Source organism: Diceros bicornis, chromosome 34 (assembly GCF_020826845.1).
Source record: "Diceros bicornis minor isolate mBicDic1 chromosome 34, mDicBic1.mat.cur, whole genome shotgun sequence".
In the NCBI taxonomy this organism is placed as follows: Eukaryota; Metazoa; Chordata; class Mammalia; order Perissodactyla; family Rhinocerotidae; genus Diceros; species Diceros bicornis.
The window spans coordinates 14,835,386-14,845,586 of NC_080773.1; positions in this window are offsets into that span (position 1 = coordinate 14,835,386).

Consider the following 10,201-nt stretch of genomic DNA (forward strand, 5'->3'; position numbering starts at 1 on the left):
AACTTTAGAGCCACATTCCTCCAATTTGGTTTTAAGAAAAGCCTTTTTGGGGAGATCAAAACTTCCCTATAATGGCCATTGCAATTCTTGACTGCTTTGGTCCGTTTGGCCCACTCAGTTAAAAATGCGCAAGTAGGGAGAGTGACGTCAGAAACATGGTGGAGTGAGCTGTTCCCTGTGTCTCTCCCCCTTCGAACTACAACTAAAAGGACACTCACTGATCAGCAGAGGATACCCATACAGCACATCAGGATGCCTGAGAAACTCAAGCAACTATATATCTGAAGGTGGATGGACTGCCCCCCTGAGGAGGTGGTGGAGATAGGTGAGCTCCCTCTGGACCCCAGGCAACCCAGTGCACATGCGTGACTACTTTCCCAGCTGGAGCAATCATAGCACCGTGGTGGCCCTGAGCATTGGAGCGTGCCTCAGCGCAACTGTGGTAACTGGTTACAGCAGACCTGAGACCCCTGTATGATCACTTCCCCATCTAGTGGGAGAACCCTCAGGGGCATGCAGCCCACAGAGAGTGGTGCAGGCTTGGACCCAGTGGGGAAGCTCCACTCACCAAACACAAAGGCTGGTGCTACCTAGGAGCAGAGGGCAGCTGAGCTGCCACTCAGGTGAACAAGCTCCTGGCTGCCTCAAGTGCCCATAGTACCGCTGCAACCCCAAAGTGGGAAAGCGTGTCTCAGTGGGACTGTGGGAGCAGGCAGCAGTAGCCATGAGCCCCCAAGTGATCACTCTTTCATCTGGAGGCAGAAACCACAATCCCACCGTGGTCCCAGGTAGTGGTTTTGGCTTGGTCCCAAAGGGGAAGTCCCACCTACCAAGCACAATGGCTGGTGTGACCTAGGAGCAGAGGGTGGCTGAGACCCCAGTCCGTGCAAACAAGCTCCCAGCTGCTGTGAACACCCAAAGTACCGCTGTGGCCCCAAAGTGGGGAAGCGTGTTTTGGCAGGACTGTGGGAGCAGGCGGCAGTAGCCCTGAGCCCCCATGTGATTACTGTCTCATCTGGTGGGAGAACCCACAATCCCACCCAGTCACAGAGAGTGGCTTTGTCTTTGTCCCAGAGAAGAAGTCCTGCCCACTAAGCACAACGGCTGGTATGACCTAGGAACACAGGGTGGCTGATCTCCAAGTCTGGGCAAACAAGCTCCCAGCTGTCGTGAACACCCACAGTACCGCTGTGGCCCCGAAGCAGGCAGCACAATTCTGTGGATCTGTGGGAGCAGGAGGCAGTAGACCTGAGCCCCCCACATGACTACTTTCCCATTTGGCGGGAGACCCCACAGGGCCTCTGCAATCCCAAGGAGTGGCCCAGGCTTGGACAGCCACACCTGACAGGGATCATGGCAGTGGGATCAGATTACACAACTCCTGCTTCCCCCAAGTGGCAGCAGGTGGAACCTGAGTCCAGAAACTTTCACTATGCGCCAGCACAAATCCACTCCATCAAATGGTATAAAGAAATATATTAATACTCCAGACCAGAAGGAAAAAGACAAATACCCAGAAACCAATCCTGAAGGCATGGAAATCTATGATCTAAATCACAAAGAATTCAAGACAGTCATCATAAGAAAACTCAATGAGCTAAAAGAGAATTCTGAAAGACAGACAATGAAATCAGGAACCAAATTACTAAACAGAGGGAATTCTTCACAAAAGAGATCTAAACTATAAAGAAAAACCAAACAGAATTGTTAGAGATGACAAATACAACCAATGATATAAAGAAAAAGCTGGAGTCCTTAAACAACAGAGCTGACAAAATGGAGGATAGAGTTAGCAATCTAGAGGATAGGAACACAGAAATGCTTCAGATGGAGAAAGAGAGAGAACTTAGACTAAAAAGAAATGAAGAAATTCTCTGAGAAATATCTGACTCAATTAGGAAATGCAACATAAGGATTATAGGTATTCCAGAGGGAGAAGAGACAGAAAAAGGAGCAGAAAACTTGTTCAAAGAAAAAATAACTGAGAACTTCCCAAACCTGGAGAAGGAGCTGGAATTACATGTAAAAGAAGCCAACAGGACTCCTACTTACATATATGTAAAAAGACCTTCTCCAAGGCATATATTAGTAAAGCTGTCAAAAGTCAATGATAAAGAAAAAATATTAAGAGCAGCAAGGCAGAAGAGAATAACCTACAAAGGAAACCCTATCAGGCTTTCAGCAGAAACCTTATAGTCTAGGAGAGAGGGAAATAATATATTCAAAATTCTGAAAGACAAAAACTTTCAGCCAAGAATACTGCATCCAGCGAAAATATCCTTCAGACATGATGGAGAAATAAAAACTTTCCCAGATAAACAAAAGATGAGGGGGTTCATTGCCACAACACCCCCCCACACACAAGATTTGATCAAGAAAACCCACATACCTGAAAAAAAGAAAGGAAGGGAGGAAGGGAGGAAGGGAGGAAGGAAGGAAGGAAAGAAAGAAAGAAAAGAAAGAGAGAGAGAGAGAGAGAGAGAGAGAGAAAGAAAGAAAGAAAGAAAGAAAGAAAGAAAGAAAGAAAGAAAGAAAGAAAGAAAGAAAGAAAGAAAGAAAGAAAGAAAGAAAGAAAGAGGTTACAAAGCCTAAAGCAAGCAGATAAATAGGCAAACAAAATCAGAAAATTGCAACTCTCTATCAGAACAGATTAGCAAACACTTAATTATAACTCTAAAGATAAAGGGAAGGGAAACATCGAAAATAAATATTATCACTTCCTTTTAACCAAAAATTCACAACACATAACAGAACAGGTTGTGACAACAACAACTAAGAAGAGGAAGAGGAAAGGGATGAAACCTGCTTAGACTAAAGGAACATGAGGCTATCAGGGGATGGACTATTTCATCTATGAGATCTTTTATACAGACTGCACAGTAACCACCAAACAAAAAATCAGAACAAAGACACAAATGTTAAATAAAGAGAAAACTGAGAAAACCATCATAGAGAGACACCAAACTGAATTAGCAGTCCAAAATACACAGGACGAGAAACAAGGGAAATACATAACAACTGAAAAACAAGAGATAAAATGACAGCATTGAGCCCACATATATCAATAATCACTCTTAATGTAAATGGATTGAATTCCCCAATCAAAAGACACAGAGTGGCTGGATGGATTAAAAAACAAGACCCAACAATTTGCTGCCTCCAGGAAACAAATCTCAACTCTAAAGACAAACACAGGCTCAGATTGAAGATGTGGATGACGATACTCCAAGCTAATGGCAAACAAAAGAAAGGAAGTGTTGCCATACTTATACCAGACAAAGTAGACTTCAAGATAAAAAATGTAATGAGAGACAAAGAGGGGCAATAAATAATGATAAAAGGGAAACTCTACCAAGAAGACATAACACTTATAAACATATATGCACCCAACACCAGAGCACCAAAGTACATAAAGCAACTATTAACAAACCTAAAAGGAGATATCAACAACAACACAATAATAGTAGGGCACCTTAACACCCCACTTACATCAATGGATAGATCATCCAGATAAAATGTCAATAAGGAAATAGTGGACTTAAATGAAAAACTAGACCAGATGGCCTTAATAGATATATATAGAGCACCCCATCCAAAAAGAGCAGATTACATATTCTTCTCAAGTGTGCATGGAACATTCTCAAGGATAGACCATATGTTGGGAAACAAGGCAAACCTCTGTGAATTTAAGAAGATTGAAATCATAACAAGCATCTTTTCAGACCATAATGCTATGAAACTAGAAGTCAACTACAAGAAAAAATCTGGGAACATGACAAAGATGTAGAGACTAAACAACATGCCACTGAACAACACATGGATCATTAAAGAAATTAAAGGAGAAATCAAAGAATATCTGGTGACAAATGAAAATGAAAATACACCATACCAACTCATATGGGATGCAGCAAAAGCAGTCCTGAGAGGGAAATTCATAGCAATACAGGCCCACCTTAACAAACAAGAAAAATCCCAAATAAGCAATCTTAAACTACACTTAACAGAATTAGAAAAAGAAGAACAAAGTCCAAAGTCAGGAGAAGGAGGGAAATAATAAAAATTAAAACCAAATAAAAACAGGCAGAAAGGATCAATGAAACGTAAAGCTGGTTCTTTGAGAAGATAAACAAAATTGACAGACTCTTAGCCAGACTCACAAAGAAGGCTCAAATAAATAAAATTAGAAGTGAAGGAGGAGAAATCACAGTGGATACCACAGAAATACAAAGGATTATAGGAGAGAACTTTGAAAAACTATATGCCAACAAATTGGACAGTCTAGAAAAAAATGGATAAATTCTTAGACTCATACAACCTCCCAAAACTGAAACAAGAAGAAATAGAGAATATGAATAGACCAATCACAAGTAAAGAGATTGAAACAATAATCAAAAACCTCCCAAAAAATAGAAGTCCAGGACCAGATGGCTTCTCTGGAGAATTTTACCAAACATTCAAAGAAGATTTAATACCTATCGTTCTCAAACTATTCCAAAAAATAGAGGAAGATGGAAGACTTCCTAACACATTCTTATGAGGCCAACATCACCCTGATACCAAAGTCAGACAAGGACAATACAAAGAAGGAAAATTACAGGCCAATATCGCTGATGAACATAGATGCAAAAATCCTCAACAAATATTGGCAAACCAAATACAGCAATATATTAGAAAGATCATACACCACGATAAAGTGGGATTTATACCAGGGACACAGGGATGGTTCAACATCCACAAATCAATCAATATGATACAGCACATTAACAAAATGAGGAATGAAAACCATATGAGCATCTCAAAAGATGCAGAGAAAACATTTGAAAAGATCCAACGTCCATGTATGATAAAAACTCTCAACCAAATGGGTGTAGAAGTAAAGTACCTCAACATGATAAAGGCCATATATGATAAACACACAGCCAACCTCATACTCAATGGGGAAAAACTGAAAGCCATCCCTCTGAAAACAGGAACAAGACAAGGGTGCCCACTCTCCCCACTCTTATTCAACATAGTACTAGAAGTTCTGGCCAGAGCAATTAGGCAAGAAAGAGGAATAAAAGGAATCCAAATAGGCAATGAAGGACGGAAACTCTCGCTGTTTGCAGATGATGTGATTTTATATATAGAAAACCCTAAAGAATCCCTCAGAAAACTATTAGAAATAATCAACAACTACAGCAAAGTTGCAAGGTACAAAATCAACTTATAAGAATCAGCTGCATTTATATACTCTAGCAATGAACTAACAGAAAAAGAACTCAAGAATACAACCCCATTTACAATCACAAGCAAAAGAATAAAATATCTAGGAATAAATTTAACCAAGGAGGTGAAAGAACTATACAATGAAAAGTATAAGATATTATTGAAAGAAAGCGATGATGACATAAAGAAATGGAAAGATATTCCATGCACATGGATTGGAAGAATAAACATAGTTAAAATATCCATGCTACCCAAAGCAATCTACAGATTCAATGCAATCCCAATCAGAATCCCAATGACATTCTTCATGGAAATAGAACAAAGAATCCTAAAATTCATAAGGAGCAACAAAAGAGCCCGAATAGCCAAAGCAATCCTGAGGAAAAAGAAAAAAGCTGGAGGTATCACAATCCCTGACTTCAAAACATACTACAAAGCTATAATAATCAAAACAGCATGGGGCCGGCCCCGTGGCTTGGCGGTTAAGTGCGTGCGCTCCGCTGCTGGCGGCCCGGGTTCGGATCCCGGGTGCGCACCAATGCACTGCTGCTCCGGCCATGCTGAAGCCGCGTCCCACATACAGAAACTAGAAGGATGTGCAGCTATGACATACAACAATCTACTGGGGCTTTGGGGGGAAAAAAATAAAAAATAATAAAAAATAAAAAACAGCATGGTACTTGTACAAAAACAGACACACAGATCAATGGAACAGAATTGAAAGCCCAGAAATAAAACCCCACATCTATGAACAGCTAATCTTTGACAAAGGAGCTAAGAACGTACAATGGAGAAAGGAAAGTCTCTTCAATAAATGGTGCTGGAAAACTGGACAGCCACATGCAAAAGAATGAAAGTAGACCATTATCTTTTGCCATACAAAAATTAACTCAAAATGGATCAAAGACTTGAACCTAAGATGTGAAACTATAAAACTCCTAGAAGAAAATGTAGGCAGAACACTCTTCCACATTGGTCTTAAAGGGATCTTTTTGAATCCCATGTCTACTCAGATAAGGGAAACAAAAGAAAAAATAAACAAGTGGGACTTCATCCGACTAAAGAGCTTCTGCAAGGCAAACGAAACCAGGATCAAAATGAAAAAACAACCCACCAGCTGGGAGAAAATATTTGCAAATCATATATCTGACAAGGGGCTAATCTTCATAATATATAAAGAACTCACACAACTGAACAACGAAAAAACAAATAATCCAATCAAAAAATGGGCAGAGGATATGAACAGACATTTTTCCAAGGAAGATATACAGATGGTCAATAGGCACATGCAAAGATGCTCAACATCACTAATCATCAGAGAAATGCAAATCAAAACTACACTAAGATATCACCTTACACCCATAAGAATGGCTATAATCATGAAGACAAAAAATAACAAATGTTGGAGAAGCTGTGGAGGAAAGGGAACTCTCATTCGTTGCTGGTGGGAATGCAAACTGGTGCAGCCTCTATGGAAAACAGTATGGAGATTCTTCAAAAAATTAAAAATAGAAATACTTTATGATCCAGCTATCCCACTTCGGGGTATTTATCCAAAGAACTTGAAATCAACAATCCAAAGAGGCTTATGCACCCCTATGTTCATTACAGCGTTATTCACTATAGCCAAGAAGCGGAAGCAACCCAAGTGTCCCTCGACTCATGATTGGATAAAGAAGACGTGGTTATATATACAATGGAATACTACTCAGACATAAAAAAAGACAAAACCGTCCCATTTGCAACAACATGGATGGACCTGGAGGGTATTATGTTAAGTGAAATAAGCCAGACAGAGAAAGACAAACACTGTATGACTTCACTCGTATGTGGAATATAAACTAACACACTGACAGAGAGAACAGTTCGGTGGTTACCAGGGGGAAGGGAGTTGGGGGGTTGGGCACAAGGGGTGAAGGGGGGCATCTATATGGTGACTGACAAATAATAATGTGCAACTGGAATCTCCCAATGTTATAAACTATTATGACATCAATAAAAAAATTTGTGCAAGTAGGGGGCCCAACGTTCTTAAGCATAAACTAGGCTGGGGTCCCTGAAGGAGGGTTTCCCTCAGAACATTTAGATGACTCGGGTATCATTTCTGAAATTACCTATGAAAACACAAGAAAGTTCCTAAAGTCCTAGCCCTACCCCCAAAGGAATCTATAAACAAAAGAAAAGTTGTTGGATTTCTAGCCCTGATTCCAAAAGGAATCTGAAAACCAAAGAAGTACTGCTGGATTGTCAGCAAGCCTAAGCCCCAAAAGGAACCATGCTACCTCCAGAAAATAACTGACTACTCAGAAAGGGCAATGCCTTGAACCAGAAGGAAAAAGTCCTGCGCCCAAGAGGACAAAGCCTCTCCAGGTTCTACATAAAGTCTGATAACTCAAAACACAAAGAGAACAGAGCTCAGTGTCTGAACGGAGACTCACCAAACAGAAAGCAGGAGGCAACACACATAAGCAATGTGCACAAGGGGCTCCATGTGGGTACCTTGCTCAATTCTGGGAGCCACTGTCGCTAGGGGATCGCTTCCTTTGGATCCACTTTTCTGATACCATATATGTCAAATAAAAAGGCAAATTCGCTTGTTATTTTATCTCAGAAGGAGTTTCTTCGGCAATAGCCAAAAGAATTGCAATTTCAAATGTGCACACCATGGCAAACCATAGGCAAACTCAGAAAACCAAGGAGGAGAGCATGACTTTATAGAGAAAAAGGGGAGTAGGGAGGGGCTTGTTCTAAACTGAAAGTCCTTAGGAGGGAAGTAATAGTTCAGAGTGGCAATGGGTTTCTTTGGCTGAGCTGTGGCACTTCTCATCAGCTGGGCTGTTGCCTGGTGGGGAGAGAAATCTCCTTTCAGTAGTAAAGTAGTTTCATTTCCTGTTGGAGATGCAAGCATCTATCTGTCTCTTCCTCCTTGGTGTAATTGATGATATGTGGTAGGGTGTGAGAGCTCCCCTACAGGCCTTCCCAACTCCAATTCAGTTAAGGTTTCTTTATTAATTTCCACTATATACGTCTATATATCTATATAGATATATATCTTCTGTCTCATGCACTCTTCTTTTAATGTGACACTGACATGTCACCACTGGGTTGTCCTCTTGTTCACTCCACTTAAAACTTCATGGAATGTATAACTGCTGTCACAAAAAGAATGCAGTAGAAGTGACCCTGCATGACTTCCAAGTCAATCATAAAAGGCAGTACATCTTCCACTTGACTCTCTCTTGCGACACTGTCTACCCTCCACTCATTGATACCCCATAAGACAGGTTTCAGCAATCTCATCCGTATTGGAGAAACCCTTGACTGTTCCATCACCATCTCCCAAAAAACCTCAATCACACAGTCACACACAGCACAACTACCGGCCAGAGCCCTTGGCAGAAGAACCAGCGCACAGTTTTCCTGCTGAAGTTATAGGGTAGCTTTCACAACTGTCTTTCTGGCCACCTCCTCAAGCTGAGCCTGAAGCCTGTTTGTGGACCCAACAGGGAAGAGAGGAAAATTCTTTAGCTCCCTATGTGACCTCAAGCACATCCCCTCCCCTCAGCTGTGAAGGTGTAGCTCAGGCTGTCTATGGACCTATGAACTGTGATGCAGTAAGCCCCTCACCCCACCACAGCCCCCAGCTTCCCTTCTCCTGAGCACTGGGCCCTAGCATGCACTGCACCTGTCTGGGGTTGTGTCATAGAATGACAGATTTGGGGGAGGGGGTTATTTTGACTGTTTGTGATCCTCATCCCCACATCCATCCTCCCTGATATACGAACCGGCTACCCCTCCCACCCTTCTTCATGGGGCAGCTTCACTTCAGACATGCCTTGACTGGGACACTCAGTATGAGACAGTAGGCAAACCAAGTCACAGGGCTGATAGGAAAGGCCACCCTTCTCCATGACATCTAACTTTTCAACCTGATCCACCAATGTTGTCCACGTCTAAGAGCTCAGCCTAGGCGGTCATCGGGCTGGGGGTGTGAGTCATGCTGTGACCTCAGGCCAGTGACTCCACCTCTCTGAGCATCAACTGGAAGATGAGGATTTATTTATTTATCAATCACTTAAATAATACTTACTTGGTGCCAAGCACTGTTCTTTAGCCACTTTATCAGTACTGTCTCATTTAATCTTCAAAACCACCTGGAAGAGCCATCTGAGAGGGGAGTTCTGCCTCCGTCCTTCCAGAGCCTCAGATATGAAGACTGCCCTGATGAAGAGCAAAACAAAATCAGGGTCGCTATATGCACAAATGTTCACAGCAGCTCTATTCACGCAGACAAAGGTAGAAACAACTCACACGCCAATCATCTCATGCAGGGGTAAACAAATGTAGTATTTCCAGACCATGAAATATTATTCAGCCACAAAAGGAATGAGGTACTGATGCATGCTACAATGTGGATGAACTTTGAAAACATGCTAAATGAAAGAAGCCAGACACAGGTCACTTTCTCTATGACTGCATTCAAATGAAATTACCGGAATAGGTAAGTTCACAGAGACAGAAGCATACCAGTGGTCTCCAGGGGCTAGAGGGAGGGAAGAATGGGAACCAACTTCTTAATGGGTACAGAGTTTCTTTTTGGGGTGATGAAAATTTTGGGGAATAGATAGAGACAATGCTTTCATAACATTGTGATTGTACTAAATGCCGTTGAATGGTGCACTTTAAAATAGCTAATGGTTAATTTCATATTCTGTAAATTTTACCTCCAAAAAATGATAATAGCAAGGCAGCACAGATATCCATTTTTCCCATAAATAGTAGAACTTTTTTATCTCACTGGTTTTAGAGGATAAAATCAGAGAGGTAAGGGAGATATTTTTGAGTCACACAGCACATAACTTGAGGGCTGAACTTGCCCACTCAACTCAAGGAGGGAACAGGAGGGTGGTGGTGGCGGGTGTAGATGGGGACAAGGGACAGAGGCAGGGCACCTGCTGCTTCTGTCCTGGGTAACTTTGGATCTAAATCTTTC